Raw genomic sequence first — 18,288 nt, 5'->3', positions numbered from 1 at the left:
CCCACAATCAGCCACCAAACGCAGACACTATTGCATATGCCAGCAAGATTTTGCTGAAAGGACCCTGATATAGCTGTCTCTTGTGAGACTAGGCCAGTGCCTGGCAAATACAGAAGTAGATGCTCACAGTCAGCTATTGGATGGAACACAGGGCCCCCAATGGAGGAGCTAGAGAAAGTACCCAAGGAGCTGAAGGGTTTTGCAATCCTATAGGTGGAACAACAATATGAACTAACCAGTACCCTCAGAGCTCGTGTCTCTAGCTGCATATGTAGCAGAAGATGGCCTAGTCAGCCATCATTGGAAAGAGAGGCCCCTTGGTCTTGTAAACTTTATATGACCCAGTACAGGGGAACACCAGGGCCAAAGAGTAGGAGTTAGTGGGTAGGAGAGCGGGGTTGGGGGGAGGGTATAGGGGACTTTTGGGATAGCATTTGAAATGTAAATGAAGTAAATACCTAATAAAAATTGGGAAAAAAAAAGGAATGTGTACTCATTCAGGAATTCTTTGTTGCACTTATCAGAGGGTTTGTGAGAAAGTGTGCTCACAGAATGTGTACAGGGACCAATGGTGACCTTCTCCCTTGGAGGCAATCCAGTCATGGCTCAAGCATCCCAAAGGGTTCCACTTTGCTGAAAGCTAGAGCTGTTGTTGCATTCTCTAAAGTCAGTTAAAAAAGAACTTGCACCTTGCTGACAGATCGGAGAGTTTTAAGACCTCTGTCAAGGAAAGGTACAACAGGGTTTGTGAATTAAAGAGCTGGTTTTGGGGGGGGGGGAATCGAGAGCTAGGAACCGTGTCTTCTCTTTTTGCTTCGAAGATGAAGATGGCTTTGAGTTTGTCCTTTCCATTTTCTATAGAAGGTGCCACTCCTCATGAGGACAGAGGGCTGGAGAGATGGTAGCAATGAGAAGGGGCCCCAGAGTAGGGTGGGAGTGGCTGTATTCTCATTATTTAATTTGACAAGGAGACGCAGGAGCAAGCTCTAAGAAGACTGACAAGACATATGCTGTTTGGGTGCAGGAAGCTAAGTCACAAAAGGGCATAGACTGGGAAACCCATTTTTAATAGATGTCTTTTGGTAAAAGAGGCAGAATCACAGAGCTGCTATGGATTTGTATGGGGGGGGGGCTTATGCAGGGAGAAGTCCTTGCCTGTCCTCTGCTGGGAAACATGCATCCCTATGAAACTCTAACACTAGGGTGCCTGCCAGGAAGAAAAGCGCCGAAGGAGAGAATGAACTTGCTACCTGTGGTCTGTGGCCACTGAAGCAAGAGGCTGATGACTACCACTCAACACCTAGGGTTGAATACTTGGGGTTGAAGGAGGAAATCTGGGAGAGTGAGGAAACTCACAGGAAGGCAGCCTACCCCTCACCTCCCTGGCCCAGGCATCGGAACATTGGCTCAACTGCAGGTGAAAGAAAAAAGAATGCTTTGCCCAGGTGTGAGATGACTTTAATAATGAAACATACTTGAAAAATTAATGAGCCCAGAGCAGATTTTTTGTTAAGTGAAAGTGGCTGCTTGGGGGGAAGATTCAGAGAAGGTAAAAGTCACTGTCTGTGTGCTTAAATAAGGGCAAGACTGAAAAGGTTATCATGGGAAGCTTATTTGTAATTCTTTTTAAAAAGTTATTATTATTGTTGTTATTATTTGTACTTATTCACTTTACATGCCGATCACTGTCCCCTCCCAGTCATCCCTCCCACATTCCCTCCCCCCTGCCCTCTCCCCTCTCCTATGAGCAGGTGGGGGCTCCTTGGATGTCCCCACACCCTGGCATATAAAGTCTTGGTGAGGCTAGATGATACATTCTCTTCCATGGAGGTCAGGCAAGGCAGCCCAGCTAGACGAACGTATCTCAAGAAATGGTAGCTCCAGCTCTAGTAGTTCATGACCCACAAGAAGACCAAGCTGCACATCTGTTACATATGTACATATGTGTGTGGAGGCCTAGGTCCAGCCTGTGTTTTGTCTTTGGCTGCTGGTTCAGTCCCTGAGAGCCCCAAGGGTCCAGGTTAGTTGATTCTGTTGGTCTTTCTGTGGAGTTCCTGTCCCCTTAGGGGTCCGCAATCCTCCCTCCTATTCTTCCATAAAAGTCCCCAAGCTCCACTGACCATTTGGCTGCTGGTGTTATGTGTAATTCTTACATGACCAAGTCGGTTGCTATTATGCTGATTCTTTTTATTTATAATTTTCTTTCATTTTTATTTTGTATATGTGTCTTCACAGTTTCATTACAGTAAGATTAGGATGTAATTAATTGTATGTTATATATAATTTTATAAATTTCAACAAATGTCTAAAACATGTGAAATCACCAATGTAATAAAGGTAATGAGCATATTGACCACCCCACATGTTTCTTTCTTTTTTTTTTCTAAAGATTTATTTATTTATTTTATGTATGTGAGTACACTGTAGCTGTACAGATGGCTGTGAGATTTCATATAGTCGTTGGGAATTGAATTTTAGGACCTTTGCTTGCTCCCGTCAACCCTGCTTGCTGTATCTGACTTCAGACACACCAGAAGAGGGTGTCAGATCTCATTACGGGTGGTCATGAGCCACCATGTGGTTGTTGGAATTTGAACTCAGGACCTTCAGAAGAGCAGTCAGTGTTCTTAACCACTGAGCCATCTCGCCAGCCCCCCAAATGTTTCTTTTATCGTCTTTTATAACCCTGTTGTCCCTTTGTCCCTTCTAATGCTCCTCATGACCCCTCTCTCCCAACCCCTGAATCCTTAGGTGACAATTTAATCCATCCATACATAATGCCATGTTTTCACTCATTTATATCTTCATTTTATGTAAGTTGTGTTGGTCAAAGTATTTTATTTTGGATCTTTTTCACTTAGCAAGCTTGCCTGACAACTCACGCCTATTATAGCATATAACAGGTTCACCCCTTTATTGCTTTAAGAAGTATTTCATGGTGTGCATAGACAATAATTTCTTTATCAATTCACAAGTCAATGAACAGTGGGATTGTTTCAGTTCTGCTATGTATCTTTCCGTATAACCTTTCATACAGGCATTTGATTTTATTTCTTTTGGGTAGTCATCTAGGAAGTGACATGGTGGGACCATAGAGCAAATGTATGTTTAAGCATTTGCTACACTGTTTTTCAAAGCGGTTACAGCATCTCCTGCTTCCATTAGCTATGTCTGACGGTTCCATTTCGACACCTGTTGAAGTGTCTTTGCAGTGTTAGACATTCTGATCTGTGGCTGGAGGCATCTCATGTCTGCAGGCATCTTCTTGCTCTCACTTGCATTCCGTGGCGAGTTTTCATGTGCTCACTTGTCATATGTGTGCTTCCTTTGGTGAAGTATTTGCATCTTTTGCCCATTTTAAAGTTGGATTGTTTGTTTTCTTGTTGAGTTCTTTTGAGCGTTCTCCACAGATTCTGAGTATGTCTTTTTTTTTTTTTTTTTTTTTAAATCAGAAGCTACAGAGTATTTTCCATGGCTTATCTTTTCTTCTCTGAGTGTGATCTTTTGGGAGAACAGAGTTTTCTTTTAAAGAAACATTTTGATATGTTTTAATTTGCTTTGTCTAATTTAACTATTTAACAAACCCTGGGTTTGGCATTATCTCCTTCCCAGCCCTTTGCATCATTAAAGAACATCATTTTGGGTTGTTACATGGGTACTGAGATTACAAAGTTTTATCTTCTGAATTCTCCATTTTTGATGTTCTCCTATCTGACCAGTTGATTCCTGAACTTTCTGGTGATATTGTGCTCTATGGTGTTCATTTGTTGGTGGAATAGCCATAGACAAATGCCAACCGGACCACTCAATTATATCCTTTTATTGGTGTTACATACACCCACATATCTTTTAGCTATTATGTTACTGTCTTTGCTCATTTCTTCCACAGACTATCTGACATAACTCCAAGGGAGGGAGAATTCATTTTGGTTCAGTTGAAGGGGATACAGCTGACCGTGACCAGGAAGGCAAGTGTGGTTTGCAGTGGTGACAACGGGTGTGTGAGATGACTTCGTCACATGTCAGTAGATCTGGAAGCACGTAGCTTAGACTGGAGGCAGGACTGGCTATAGCCCAAGTCCTGTCCTACTGTTGACTGTCTACATGAATCTCCTAATACCCTCTTACCTTCTAGTGGTTCCATGACTCCTCCAACAGTGTCACTTGTTCCTCCTGTGTGTGTGGGGGTATTTCAGACTCAAATTTTATCAGATCTAGAGTTGATTCTGTATTTGGATGTGAGAAACAGATCTGGATCTTATGTTCTCATTTATTGATAAGAATGCCAGAATGCTCACAGTCATCCATTAGACAGAGCACAGGGTCCCTACTGACGGAGCTAGATAAAGTACCCAAGGAGCTGAAGGGGTTTGCAGCCCCATAGGAGGAACAACAATATGAACTAACCAGTAACCCCAGAGCTCCCTGGGACTAAACCACCAATCAAAGAAAACATGCAGAGGGACTGGTGGCTCTAGCTGCATATGTAGCAGAGGACGGCCAAGTCGGTCACCAACGGGAGGAGAGGCCCTTGGTCCTGTGAAGTTTCTATTCCCCAGTATAGGGAAATGCCTGGGCCAGGAAGCAGGAGTGGGTGGGTTGGGGAGCAGCGGGGAGTGGGGAGAGGATAGGGGATTTTCAGAGGGGAAACTAGGAAAGGAGATAACATTTGAAGTGTAAATAAAGAAAATATCTAATAAAAAAAGAACGCCAGAAAGGGGGAAAAGTTCTCTGCAATTATGGATCCATCTGTCAAAAGATGAACTTGACCCAGCAAAGTCCAATCCTCCCCTTTGCATCCCTGAGCAAGTTGCTATGCTATTAGCACATCTAGCTTTAGGTTCCCTGTGCTTGTGAGATTTTTGTCACTGTGGCAAAAGTAACTGAGAAACTAGGGAAGAGTTTTAGCTCAGCGGTTCAGAGGTTCTAATCAATTGTTGATGGTCCCCATCTCTGTAGGACCATGGCAAATCAGAATGCCACTAGCAAGGAGAACATGTAGTAGTGAATCTGCTAACATTGTGGCAGATGAGAGAGATAGAGATAGAAATAGGTAGAGAGGTAGGTAGGTAGGTAGGTAGGTAGGTAGGTAGATAGATAGATAGATAGATAGATAGATAGAAAAAAGCATAAAGGGGATGATTTATAGGGAGAGATCAGATCAGTGACAAAGGGGTAGAGACAGGGGAAGGGATGAGAAATGAACAGGAGCAAAGCACATATATGAAAAGCCACAGGAAACCCAATATTCAGTATGCTTACTTAGAAAGCCATTAATTGAAAGGGAGGATCAGGGTCTCTATATTTAAGAGTGTTTGTCAGTGACCAATTTCCTCTACCTAGGCCTAACTTCTAAAAGGTTGCCCACCTCCCGGGGGAAAAAAAAAACAAAAAACATGACTAGGCAAACAAGCCTTAGTACATTGGCTCTGGGGGACATCTGGTATTCACACAGTAACAACATTAACCTACTGACTGATTGACACTACGCAAGGACAAACAATGGAATCCATGGGTTCAGTCTTGGAGACTGATTGCTAAGTATCCTTTGAGTGACTCCTAGATATCAGTCAAGTTGATTTCAATTCCTGTGGTTTTCCTTTTACTTTCATTGAAGAATGCATTCCCTTGCTTTTGTCCCTCTTACCATTTTTCAGAGTTCTCTGCTTAATTCTCAGCCCTCGTCAACCCTCCTAATGTCCTCTCACCAGGTTTGTAGAGGACTCACATTTCTCTATGAAGAATTCATCACCCTCTACCTTTTCTAGTTTTAAGCACTCTCGAATCTCTTATTTATGGTAACAACCAGTCTTCCTGGGTGTCTTGCTTCAAGCCCCACAGATGGTCTGAGCATAAAATTTACCCACACTATGTCAAATGACAGTTTCAGGTGCTTTTTTTTTTTTTATTTCCTGCCTGGTTGCCTTTCATTAGATTTCCAGTCTTCATCTCTCTCATCTTTGACATATTAGCTCTGTTAGAAAGGCTGAGGCTCTGCCTTATTGACTGCATAGAACAATTGAACTAGCAATTCTTCTTCCCATCTGTCAACCATCTTGCTACAAAGATGCTAATTGTCTTGGACAGGCTAACTTGTCAACATGCCATTGTAAACTATTTCATGTGAGCCTTCTTTTGTGGCCCTTTTTAAAAATAGAGCGTAGTGATTTGAAAAGTCTAATATTGCATCCAACCTCAAATGTGATTTGGCTCTAGAAGATTCTGAATCAGAACAGAACAGAACAGAACACCAAACCAAACCAAGCAAGCAAGCAAGCAAGCAAGCAACCAACCAAACAAAAAAACCCAAAACAAAAAAGAAAACAACAGACTCTCTTCACCACGAAAGATTGTGTAGAAGAAAAAGCATTAGCTGGGTTATGAATAATCATTGTCTTATTCAGTGAAAACATTAGTGTGGAGTATGAGAGGGACAAGAGATGGTAAAGGACATGTGTGAATATGAGTGTGACACATTAGGTACAGGTATAAAAATGCCACAAGGAATTCGTTATTACCTATAATGTGCTGGTAACACTTAGAAACCCTGGTTTGACAGTTAGCAGGCAGCAGGTTCAGGTCCTTCTTGTACTTTCTTTTCCGGAGTTCGTTGCTAGGTGAGCATCCAGAGACAATGTGGATTGATCTGAAGTTCCCTGTGAACTGTGTCCGAGGGTTCCCTGCGGTCTCCGCATCAGAGAACCTCTGCATGAGGGGCTTAGCTTTGTGTTCCAGGGAGGCCTCAGTGTTTGACAAGCTGGGAATGTTTTGGATTAAAATGGAAGCACGTTGGCAGGGTGATGTGGGGAAGCTTGCATAATGTAAAATGCTTGTCAGCACCCTGCCTCGATCGAGCCTGTGCTTACGAGCACCTCAGTTTAATGAGTCCAATATACACCTATGAGTTTTTATAAGCTAACACAAAAGCAAATAAAGGAGTTGAAACACATATGCTTTTTTTTTTTTTGACTAACTGTGATATTTCAGGTGCTCACCTATGAGATTTTCAATATCTATAAAACTTCCGTTGGGAACGATTTCTGGAAGCAGTCGTCTGCGTCTGGAGTCTAGGTTTACACAGCCCTCTGAAGAGGTATCATGTCCATGGTTTGAAAATATGAATTAAAGTGGCTCCTTTTCCCCAATCTGTAGTCTCGATTTCATATATTTTGGCTAGAAACTAAAGCCCTTTGAATAATCTAAGGCCTCTTGATCCATACAGTTATTATAAAAAAGTCTGCCAAAGGGTCAGTAAATGCAATAATTGGAAGAAGAATGAAGCTCTTGTCATAGAATTATCTGATTAACTGAAGCCTGAAAAAAAAAATAACTTCACCTTCTTACTTTATTTATGAAAATCTTTGGACTATTGTCCTAACCTTAGTAAATTCAAAATAGTAATCATGATAAAACTATTCTCCAGTGGCTAAGAATTCTGTTGTGCTTGAGGCTCCTATTCCTGAACATCGACTCCCATTGGATGACTTTTATAGGACGCCATGGATTGCTCCATAGGATTGTGTAGTTCAAGTTTAGATGGTTCTGCTAACCGAACCTTAGGAAGTGGTGCTTCCCCCCCCCCCTTCCTTTGTCCTTTGTAGAGAAAATGCTGAAAAAGACTGACAGTGTTAGTAAGAAACAGGTTTGCTCAGATGTAGCTTAAGACACTGTAAAGCTGTCTTGAGCATTCAAGAATGTAGTGGGTTTTGCATGTGCCAGAACCCTTTAGCTTACAGCACCCCCCACTCCAAGATCAGAAAGTTCAGGGATCCACAGAGTCGAAAGAAGCATAGCTCTAGCCAGAAAGAGTGACAGCATGAACAGTACATATTGTATATCACCCCCTTTTAAGAGACACTTTTCAAAGAAGACATGAGATGAGAATTCCCTAGCTGGACTCTCCACTCTCATCATTACAGCATCGTTGGCACAGCAGTTCCCTGACATCTGTACCAAAGATGTTGCTGATTGCAGAACACACAATACGGGCAGGGGTTGTCAGCTGCTCTGGGTTAGTGCAGCTGATGTAATCACCAGAGTTTCATTCATAACAAGAACCCGTCTTATATGGCCCCTTAACCACTCAAATATGGATTTGTGCGGCTTGGGTCAGAGTTCAAGTGTGTATGCAGCACAAAGCAGTCCAGAATGTTCTGGTAGATATTTTATTTGCCAACAATGTTTCTTTCAGTTGTGTCCAATAAAAATAGTTTGAGTGGATGGATGGTGTGGAGAGACAAGGTTCTCATACCTATAGGTCTCTCTGATCTTTCAACCCCCCCCACCCCCACCCCATGAGATCTCGACTACACTTTTCATCAAAAGCACCAGAGCCACGCTTCTTCAGGATTGATTCTCAGGCCTGCTTTGCAGCGATTGATGATGTGTGCTTTCCTGGTGTAGCCATGTGGATAATGTAACTGATCTTCTCTTACTAGGCAGTTAATGAGTGCTTTCCTTTGCCTGGCAGGCTTCTACTTCTCTTTAAAGCTCTGCTTGGGCTGCCCCTCTGCAAGGCTATTTCTCAGCACCGTCCTCCAACACCTTTGCTTCTGCCCTCGTAACATGGTGTGTTTAGAGATGTTGGAATACTCACACTGCATTAAAATTTTGTGTTTATATCTGTCATTCTCTCTAATAGGCGAGCTTCTCTAGGGCAGTGACATTAGCTAGCAAAGAGACAGCTCACAGTTTGCAGACAACTTTAGCTGCTGTGCAGGAGTTGGAGTTTTAGGTGTTACCTGCTTCTAACACTCAGTTAGATCCAATTATATGTGAGAAAGATTTTTCCTTTGTCATTTCTTTCCAATTGTTCAGCTAATGACAAGAAGAAATTCTGATCTGGTCTTGTATATTGTGCTCCTATTGCTGGCATTACTTTTTTTTTTTTTTTTTTTGCTATTATTAGGAGAGATTAACTGCAAGGCCCACGGCTTGTACCAATCAGAGTTTTGCAATATTTTGCAAGATCACATGAAGTGCAGCACGCAGGCATTGAAGAAGTGTTGCAAAACCCACAGTTGCTATTATTGCCTTTCTGATAATGCCCAGTCAGGGCTGTGTATGGCTTGCATTTCTGTCCACAGGATCTTGAGCTTGCTCCCTGAACTCCCCAGAGCATTGCCTTGTATGGTATTTGGTACCATATCCCTTACAGGAACATTGTGAGGATTTTCAAGATAATCCAGGCTTCCTTTTACCCACCTACTTGGGAGCAGGGGGAAAGATGGTGAACATTTATGGAGGATTAACACTAACATAGATTCAAAAGTACTGAGATATTCAAATATGTGCAGAAGTTAGTGGTTAAGGGCACCTCTAAGATGGTCATTGTGTGTCTGTGTGTGTGTGTGTCTGTGTGTGTGTGTGTGTGTGTGTAAGATAGTTAAATAGGAGATTATCACAACTTTCCACTTCCAAAGTGTTCAAAAGCTTAAGAATAAATTGTCAGCTCCTTTCCCAGACAAATGCTTTGTAGTAACAAAAGGTGGAGATAGAATAAAGACAATTCATTACACATAGCAATTGACACTGCCTTTTCCACAATAAATTCTAAAAATCACCTATATTTCAGTATAAACCGGAGTCACTTATAACTATATAAGTGACAGTTTATCTAAATATAAAGGTATAAACTTAGTCACCTTAAGCTGTATTTACAATGACAGAACTATCTTTTTTTTTTCTTTAACTCAAAGTTATATCTTTTTGCCACCCAGATCACTATAGAAAACAGAATGTTAAAACATGTTCTCTCATGTTAAGACATGCATTTGAGGTTCTGTGAGGCCTGGATGCTGGGTACAGGATGATGCCATGGGAAGTAGTCAGGATGCTCCAAGGTCAGGATGAAGGGTCAGTCAGGACACAGATATAGTAATACTGAGCCGAACATGATGCTACTAAAACAAGATTCTATTTGCATGCACTGTCAAAAAATGTTAAGATACAGAGACAAAATTTAGAGCTAAGATGAAAGGATGGACTATCCAGAGATTACCCCACCTGGGGATCCATCCCATCATCAGCCACCAAACCCAGATACTATTGCACATGCCAGCAAGATTCTGCTGAAGGGACCCTGATATAGCAGCCTCTAGTGAGGCTATGCCAGTGCCTGGCAAACACAGTAAGCTATTGGATGGAACACAGGGCCCCCAGTGGAGGAGCTAGAGAAAGTACCCAATGAGCTGAAGGGGGCTGCAACCCTATAGGTGGAACAACAATATGAACTAACCAGTACCTCCTGAGCTTGTGTCTCTAGCTGCATATGTAGCAGAAGATGGCCTAGTCCGCCATCATTGGGAAGAGAGGCCCCTTGGTCTTGCAAACGTTATATGACCCAGTACAGGGGAATGCCAGGGCCAAGAAGTGGAAGTGGGTGGGTAGGGGAGCAGGGGCAGGGGGAGGGTATAGGGAACTTTCAGGATAGCATTTGAAATGTAAATAAAGAAAATATCTAATAAAAAAATAAAAAAATGTTAAGATGATGTTAACATAGATACTCAGACTGTAATTACCTGTGTTAAGGCAATTCCTAAAGCAACAACTCATTGTAGTACCTGCTGGCATTTCTTGGTTGAAGGATTAGCAGTACAGTGTTTAAACACCAAGGTTTGTTTTAAAACAGAGACAAAGAGCTTATCTTTTTAGATCCATTTTCAGGATTCAGTAAGAGGCAGGGCCATGGGAAACACTGGGAAAAAGGAAATCCTTACATTTATTCGTATTTTGATAGTTATTTTCACATGTATTTTCTAATGTAAATTGCAATCCATTAAATAGGGCTTTGGTGACTTAAGATTGATAATATTATGTATTAATCTCACGCAATATTTAAATTAATTTAATACTGATAATAAACAGCAAGCAAGCATCTGTTACTTCCATGCTATTTGTAAGAAGACATTCTTAGCAAAACAAAAACATGCAGAAGACATCAAAAGAGAATATTAACCTGTTTAAGAGAGATGCTTTCTTCTAGGAAATCTCTTGACATGAAGATAATTGAATTCTGGGTAAGCTAAAGCTGGCAAGCACTTTGGGTACAAGACAAATTGCTTAAATCTATTTAAAGGTGCAGCATGTCTGCTCAATAACATTAACATAATACAGCGATCACAGCAAGCAGCCCATAACAGTTTACTCACTCACTTATTTTAAAGCATATTATTACATGTGTGGGTGAGCATGCTGTGGTTCATATGTGTAGGCCACAGGACAACTTTTGGAAGTCAGTTTTCTCTTTTCACTTTTATGTGAAAATTTGGGGTCAAACCCGGGTCATCAGGCTTGGTCGAAGGCACCTTTACGCACTACGCCCTATTACTGGTACTTAGGTAGATTTTCAACTAATTCTTGCATGTGGACATTCTGCTGAGATGAAGACAGACTTGTTCCTTCCCTTTGCTTTTTGTATGTGGGTTTTCTTTGAAGCTGGATTTTTCTGGTTCTGGGTTTTCAATAGATACTGTAATCATACATACAACAATCAGGCAATTTATTTGTAATAACGTTTGAAGATAGTTTATTATTTCATGTAGTTATTGGACTAGTTAGTAGTGTTTACTTTAGTCCTCTTGTGGCAGGGTAGGAAGATATCTCACCTTGACCAGTGTTAATTTTCTCTGAAATATGCATTAATATATCCTTTGCTTGTCTTTTCCAGAGAGTAGACACACCACTCTGAATAGAAGTTCTTGACTTCCACCAGGCATCACTATGGATGGAGGTCCTCGATTTCCATTGAGGCTAAGGTTACTATAACCATGAAAACCATGAGCCAGATTCTCTGCCTAGGGAACATTGCGTTTTCATATTGAAGATCTCATTTATCCATCTCATTTTGTCCATGGAACTCTAAGCCGAGGAAGGTTTTAAACTCTTATATGTAATATATGAGCATTTGTGAAGACCTTGAGCTTCATCCTACGCACCAAGAGAAAGATTGTGACATAGTCCATGGTTGTCCCAGTGACTGACAGGAGGATCCCCCAGGCTTGCTGGCCAGCCAGTCTAGCTAAATTGGTGAGTTCTAAGTTCAGTGAGAGATCTTGTCTCAAAGAACAAGATGGAGAGTAATTGAGGGAGACAGCCAATCCCAACCTGTTGTCTCCATGTACATGGGCACATGTGAAAACACAGAACACCTACATGCATGAATACACATGCATACACACACACACACACACACACACACACACACACCACGAAATGATTCCCGGTAAATCTTGTTTTGTTGAACATACTCTAGATTTCCGAGTCTCTTTCCATATTTATTTCATCTGTTGGTTAAAGAATTCAGATTCTCTTAATAACTAGAAAAAAGGATTCACACAAGTGCAAATTAAATATAGGGTTTGATGAATTAAAGTTCGTACTGACATATAAACTATTAGCACCCGAGTCTTTCCACAAACCAGCAGTTCCTTGCTTTTCACCAGAGACCTTCAGCAAGTCGCTTTTCTGAGCAAGTCTAATACAAATTGGATCTGTTGTTCACCATTTCTTCTCTTTTGGGGGGTGATTCTGTTTACATCTTAAACCTGCAGATTGACTTGATATACCACTGGTAAAACATTCATCACTTGTGCCTGCTATCTCTTAGCTTTTGGATAATGTATGGAATTGAAGTAATTATAATGAGGCTGTCTGTTTTGTCATAGATTAAAAACATATGATTCGAAACAAACATACCTTTAAAAAGAAAGACAACATTTGGAACTTGTTATCTTTGTGTGCAGAGTTTTTTCTTTTCTTTTCTTTTTAAAAAGACAATTGTATGGGATTCAATGCTCCCTCTGACCGTCCTAGGATACGGCAGTAAGAGGCTGTAATGCTGTTTTTCCTCACACAGCTTTCTTAGCCAGAGCTTAACTGAGTTCATGGGAAAACAAATGACTTCATAGATGGAGCCGCTCCACATTAGGAAGTGCAACCCAAGTTATGAGATGCAGTCACAGGGTGAGGGTGGGGTTGAATTGTTTTGCATTTGGGTGGAAAATCTTTCGTCTCTAAGATGCAATGGGATTGGTCACCCTTTATCATGGTGCTGGGGCAAATGATGCTCTTTCTTTACCTTCTCCATTTTTTTTTTTTTTTAAATTCTGTTTTTGGCAGGACTTCCAGGTCACGTACTATGCTGGAGGCTACCAGGTGAGCATGGTTTTGGCCTGCATCTGATTCCAGGAAACTGTGCTTCCTGGTTCCCGGCTCTTTCAGAACATTTGCTCCTGCAGTTTCCCTCACTGGCGCTTAGCCATTTTTTTGTGTCAAACTGGTGTATGCTATTTCTGATATTGCTGGAGGAATTCATTAAGAGTTTAGCTATAGCACACCTTTTTAATCTTTCTTGTGTGTATTCAGGAAGCGGCAAAGGGGAGAGAGATGGGAGCCATATTTTTTCAGACGTGGATCTCAATTTTCCCAAAGCTGAGACCCTTTAATATAGTTCCTCATGTTGTGGTGACCACCAAGCATAAAATTATTTTGTTGCTACTTCATAACTGTAATTTTGCTGCTGTGAGAATTGTAATGTAAATATCTGCTATGCAGGATATCTTATATGCAACCCCCAAAGGGGTTACAACCCAAAGGTTAAGAATTAATGTAAAAAGATGCCATGAATTTGAACAAGAGCAAGGACAGGTATATGAGAGGGTTTAGAGAAAAGAAAGGGAGAAGTGATGTGATTATATTATAATCTTAAAAATAATCTAGATTTTGTTTGAGGAGGAACTGATTTTTGTTGCTGTTTTGACTTTTTGAGGCAGGGTTTCCCTGTGTAACCTTGAGTGACTTGGAACTCCCTCTGACGATCAGGCTGGTCTCAAACTCAGAAATCCCTCCTGCATCTGCCTCTCCACTGCTGAAATTAAAGGAGTGTGCCACCATGCCAGGCTGGGGTTGAACTGAAGCTGCAGATTTAGCTGCAAAAGGCTGACATCATCGCAGTACTGACCCTGATCTACATTTGAATTGTGATTTGTCTGGATAAGCTATCTCATTTTTATTTTACAATAATCCTTTGCAATGATCAAATTGCATAAATGGAAGCTTGGAGAGACTGGGCAGTCAGTGTTAGTTTTATAGAGGTGGGAGACAATGGAGGCAGGATTAGAATGCTGACACATTAGGCTTTAGAGTGCTCACACTGAATAACTTCCAAGGCAGTATTGTGAAGTGCTGAGCTGTGGAGTCCAACCAGCAAGGTTTAAAACTGACCTTGGCTTTTTGCTCTGTGGTAGGGACTGAACTCAGGACTTCGTACCAATTGAGCTCCATCCCCAGCTTTATATAAACCCACGTTTAAGGTCCAGGCATGAAGTGGAAACTCAAGCGTTCTTTAGAAAGTCAGTTGTGTCAGATGGTATTTTGCTGGGGCAAACACGTGAAGAAATGTTTTCCTGAGTTGGATACAGGTGAAAGGATGTTTTGTTAAAAAGCAGACAGGCGAGGGAACGTTTTGCTGAAGCAGACACAGATGAAAGGATGTTCTGCTAAAGCAAGCAAGTGAAAGGACATGTAATGAGGGATGTATTGATTTGCTGAGCTTCATTTGTCAGGACTCCATAGAGAGAAACACACCAGAAAACTTCTGCTGGTGTTCTGTCAGCTTCTTGCTAATTCATGGACTCTGGTCAATTGGCTGAGTGCTGTCAGCTGATAGAGACTCACGTGGAGTTTTGCTAAGACAAACTCACATGCTGAGGCAAGACCTGTGGAGGATACGTGATGTTTGGAGGGGTATAAATAGGACTCAATGGACAGTGGCGGTGACCTGGCTGTTCCTGTTAGGTTGTGCCACTGTTTCGGCTATCCCTAAATTATTGAACTGGACTGTTGGTATATCTGTGAAGTGTTTGCTAGGGATAGAGCTGCTGTTGCTGAATCCTGTGAACTGAACTGCTGATTTCCTGACAACACAGATGGGATTTGCTCCGAAGAACAATTTCTAAACAGGTCCACTTCCCCTGCATCCTAACAACCTTTATTTTCCACGACTTTCCTCTAGAAGGAAGGTTAAAGAACCATTATTAAAATTAGGGTTGAGAAAAATTTATCTACACAGGCATTTGAATTGGTGACCCTGAGGTTTGGTCCATGCTTCCAGCTTAGATGCTTTCCTCCCCTGGGGAATTTTGTTGGATGAATGAATTATCTCTCAGCTAGGTGGATATCTCAATTAAAAACAATTTTTTTGGAGACAGGGTCTCATCCAGTCCAAGACAAACTTAAACCTCTATGTTGCTGAGATGATCTTGAGCCTTGGGTCCTTGTGCCTTCAACTCCAGAGTGCTGACTTGGATATTGTCTCTGCTTTTTAGTTAGTCTTGATAAGGGTTTGTCTATCTTGTTGATTTTTCTCAAAGAATCAACTCTTTATTTCATGATTCTTTGTATTGTTCTCTTTGTTTCTATTTTATTGATTTCAGCCTCAGTTTGGTTATTTCTTGCAGTCTGTTCCTCTTGGATGTCTTTGTTTTCTTTTGTTCTAGAGCTTTTAAATGTGCTATAGGTCAATGATATGAGATCTCATTAGTTTCTTTATGAACACACTTATTGCTATGAACTTTTCTCTTAGCAACATTTTCATTGTGTTTCATAAGTTTGGGTATGTTGTGCATTCTTTTTTTTGTTGAATTCTAGGAAGCCTTTAATTTCCTTCTTTATTTCTGTCTTGACCTAGTAATCATTAAGTAGAGAGTTCAGTTTCCATGAATTTGTAGGCTTTCTGTTGTTGAAATCCACCTTAAATCCACAGTAGTCTGACAGGGTGTATACAGGGGGTCATTTCAATTTTCTTATATTTGTTGAGACTTACTTTGTGAGTAAGCATGTGGTCAATTTTAGAGAAACTCCTGTGAGATGCTGAGAAAACGGTGGATTATTTTGGGGCTGGGTGAAATGTTCTGTAAATATCTCTTAGGTCTATTTGGATTATAATGTCTGTTAGCTTAATTATTTCTCTGTTTAGTATTTGTCTATACAATCTGTTCATTAGTGACAGTGGGGTATTGAAGCCTCCCACTATCACTGTGTTAGGTCCGATGTATGATTTAAGCTTAGGTAATAGTTCTTTTTTACAAATGTGGGTGTCCCTTTATTTGGGGCAAAGGCTCTAGACATCATCTTGGTGGATTTTTCCTTTGCTGAGTATGGCATTTCTTTCTCCGTCTCTTTTGATTAGTTTTGGTTGAAAGTCTATTTTGTTATTATTAGATATTGTTTGATATTCGAATGGCCACACCAGCTTGCAGGCACCACCATTTCTAGTATTATGTACTGCAGCTGATCAGACATAGACTGTTTTGCATTCTAGGTAAGTACTCTACCAACTCAGCCACATCTCCAGCCTATGAACATTCTGATTTCTGAATCATACCTGTCACCTTGGGTTTCACTGTAAGTTATAAAAATATTTTATTATTGTATATAACTCTATAGTTAGCAATACCTGTTTATAAACACACCATTGTAGACATTTTATATAGAAACAAATAAAAGCTATTAGTGACCTCTTGTCAATCATCTACAGTATTTGGTTGTGTTTTTTAATTTTCAATGAAGAAAACCTTTGGATTTGCATGAATGTTATACTATCTCACTGTTCAAAATCTATTCATGAACAGGCAATACGGCACTGTTCCCCAAAAGTTCACAATAGCCAGTATAAGGCAAATAGTGCTGGCAGGTCTAAGAGAGTAACACTGGGTGGATGTGCGATCATAACATATGCTGGCAGGTATTATGGACCTTTTGGGGAGAGACAACAAATACAAGCAGGGTTCTGGAAAATGGCAAACTTGGAGAGCTCATTGCTGTATGGATCAGGTTGATCAGTGCTTCACTCATGAACCATGTGGGCATGGCCCCTGAGTGAGGTTAGAGATCTACCCTCTGATGCTCATTTAAAGCTTTTGGTTTTGTGGGGGGAGGGAGAGAGGGGGAGGGGTTTCAGTTCAGCTCCCCAATGGCCTCTTACTGTCTCTGATTAATTTCAGTCACTCTGTCTTCTCTTTTGTAAGATTGGGGTAATATTCTCCGGGTTTGGTAAGAAGTCTTCACTGTCATTTACAGCTCATGCTGTTGAGCATATGCAAGCACACATGTGACCTTTAAGCTTCAAGCATAGTTCATTTAGTGCTTGCCCCAGTGTGGCTAATTGAAACATGCTTTATATGGCTTAACACATTTTCCCTTGAAACTTTTACCCCTTAGCTGGTCTCATTTTTTCTTCTCTTCTTCTCAATTCTGTGATTCACCCAACAATCATATTATTTTATAAAGCATAGTGTAGACTTCCAGCTCTTTGGAAATGGCCAAGAATAGACAATTTCATGTGTAAGTTATGGAAGTGGCTTGAACCAGCTAATACCATATTATACTATTACAAGTCTACATCTGATACAAGAGAGGCTGAAAATGGGGATTAACTGTGTGTGCGTGTGTGTGTGTGTGTGTGTGTGTGTGTGTGAAGAACAAAACACTGATGTTGGTGACGAATTGAGAAGTTTCAAGTAGTGGGTGTATGGTAGTTAGAAGAGAGTGTTTATTACCATGGCTTCTTGATCTACTGAGTTCTAGGCTCAAAAACATTCTCTCATTCACTTGTTTTTTTCATATTATACTGAGAATAATTGTTAGTTCTCTGTCAACCTGACACAAGCTAGTGCCATCTGGAGGGAAGAAACCTCAGTGGAGAAGATGCCTTTATCAGATTGGACTGTAGGCAAGTCTGCAGAGAGAGAGTTTATTGATTAATGACTGATGTGGAAGGGCCCAGCCCACTATGGATGATGGTACCTGTGGGCAAGTGGTCTTGGGGTGTATGACAAAAGCAGGCTGAGCAAGCCGTGGAGAGCCTGGTAGTACTGAGCACACCTCCATGGCCTCTGCTTCGGTTCTTACCTCCATGTTTCTGCCCTGCGTGAGTTTCTGTCTCGGTTTCTCTCAATGATGGACTGTGATCAGGACATGTAAGCCTTTCCTAATTAAGTTGGATTTGGTCGAGGTCTTTATAATAGCAGTAGGAAGCGAACTAGGTACTTACTGAGCTCCTACTCTGTGCTAATCACCATCCTTGGTCTGGCAACTGAAAGAGGGATGACTTTGACTTCTGCCTTTTTGTTTGGCAGAAAAGGAGAAAAACAAAATATTCAAAACACATATGGATTACATTGAGTCATAACTTGTAACTGAAAGCAGAACTGATGGAAGACCTTGTTTCTTTGGTGTCAGTCTTCCATATCTTCCAGATATCCTTTCTGAGTCCTTAGAGTTCTGACC

Source organism: Mus pahari, chromosome 10, assembly GCF_900095145.1.
Source record: "Mus pahari chromosome 10, PAHARI_EIJ_v1.1, whole genome shotgun sequence".
Taxonomy (NCBI): domain Eukaryota; kingdom Metazoa; phylum Chordata; class Mammalia; order Rodentia; family Muridae; genus Mus; species Mus pahari.
This window is presented reverse-complemented; position numbering follows the sequence as displayed.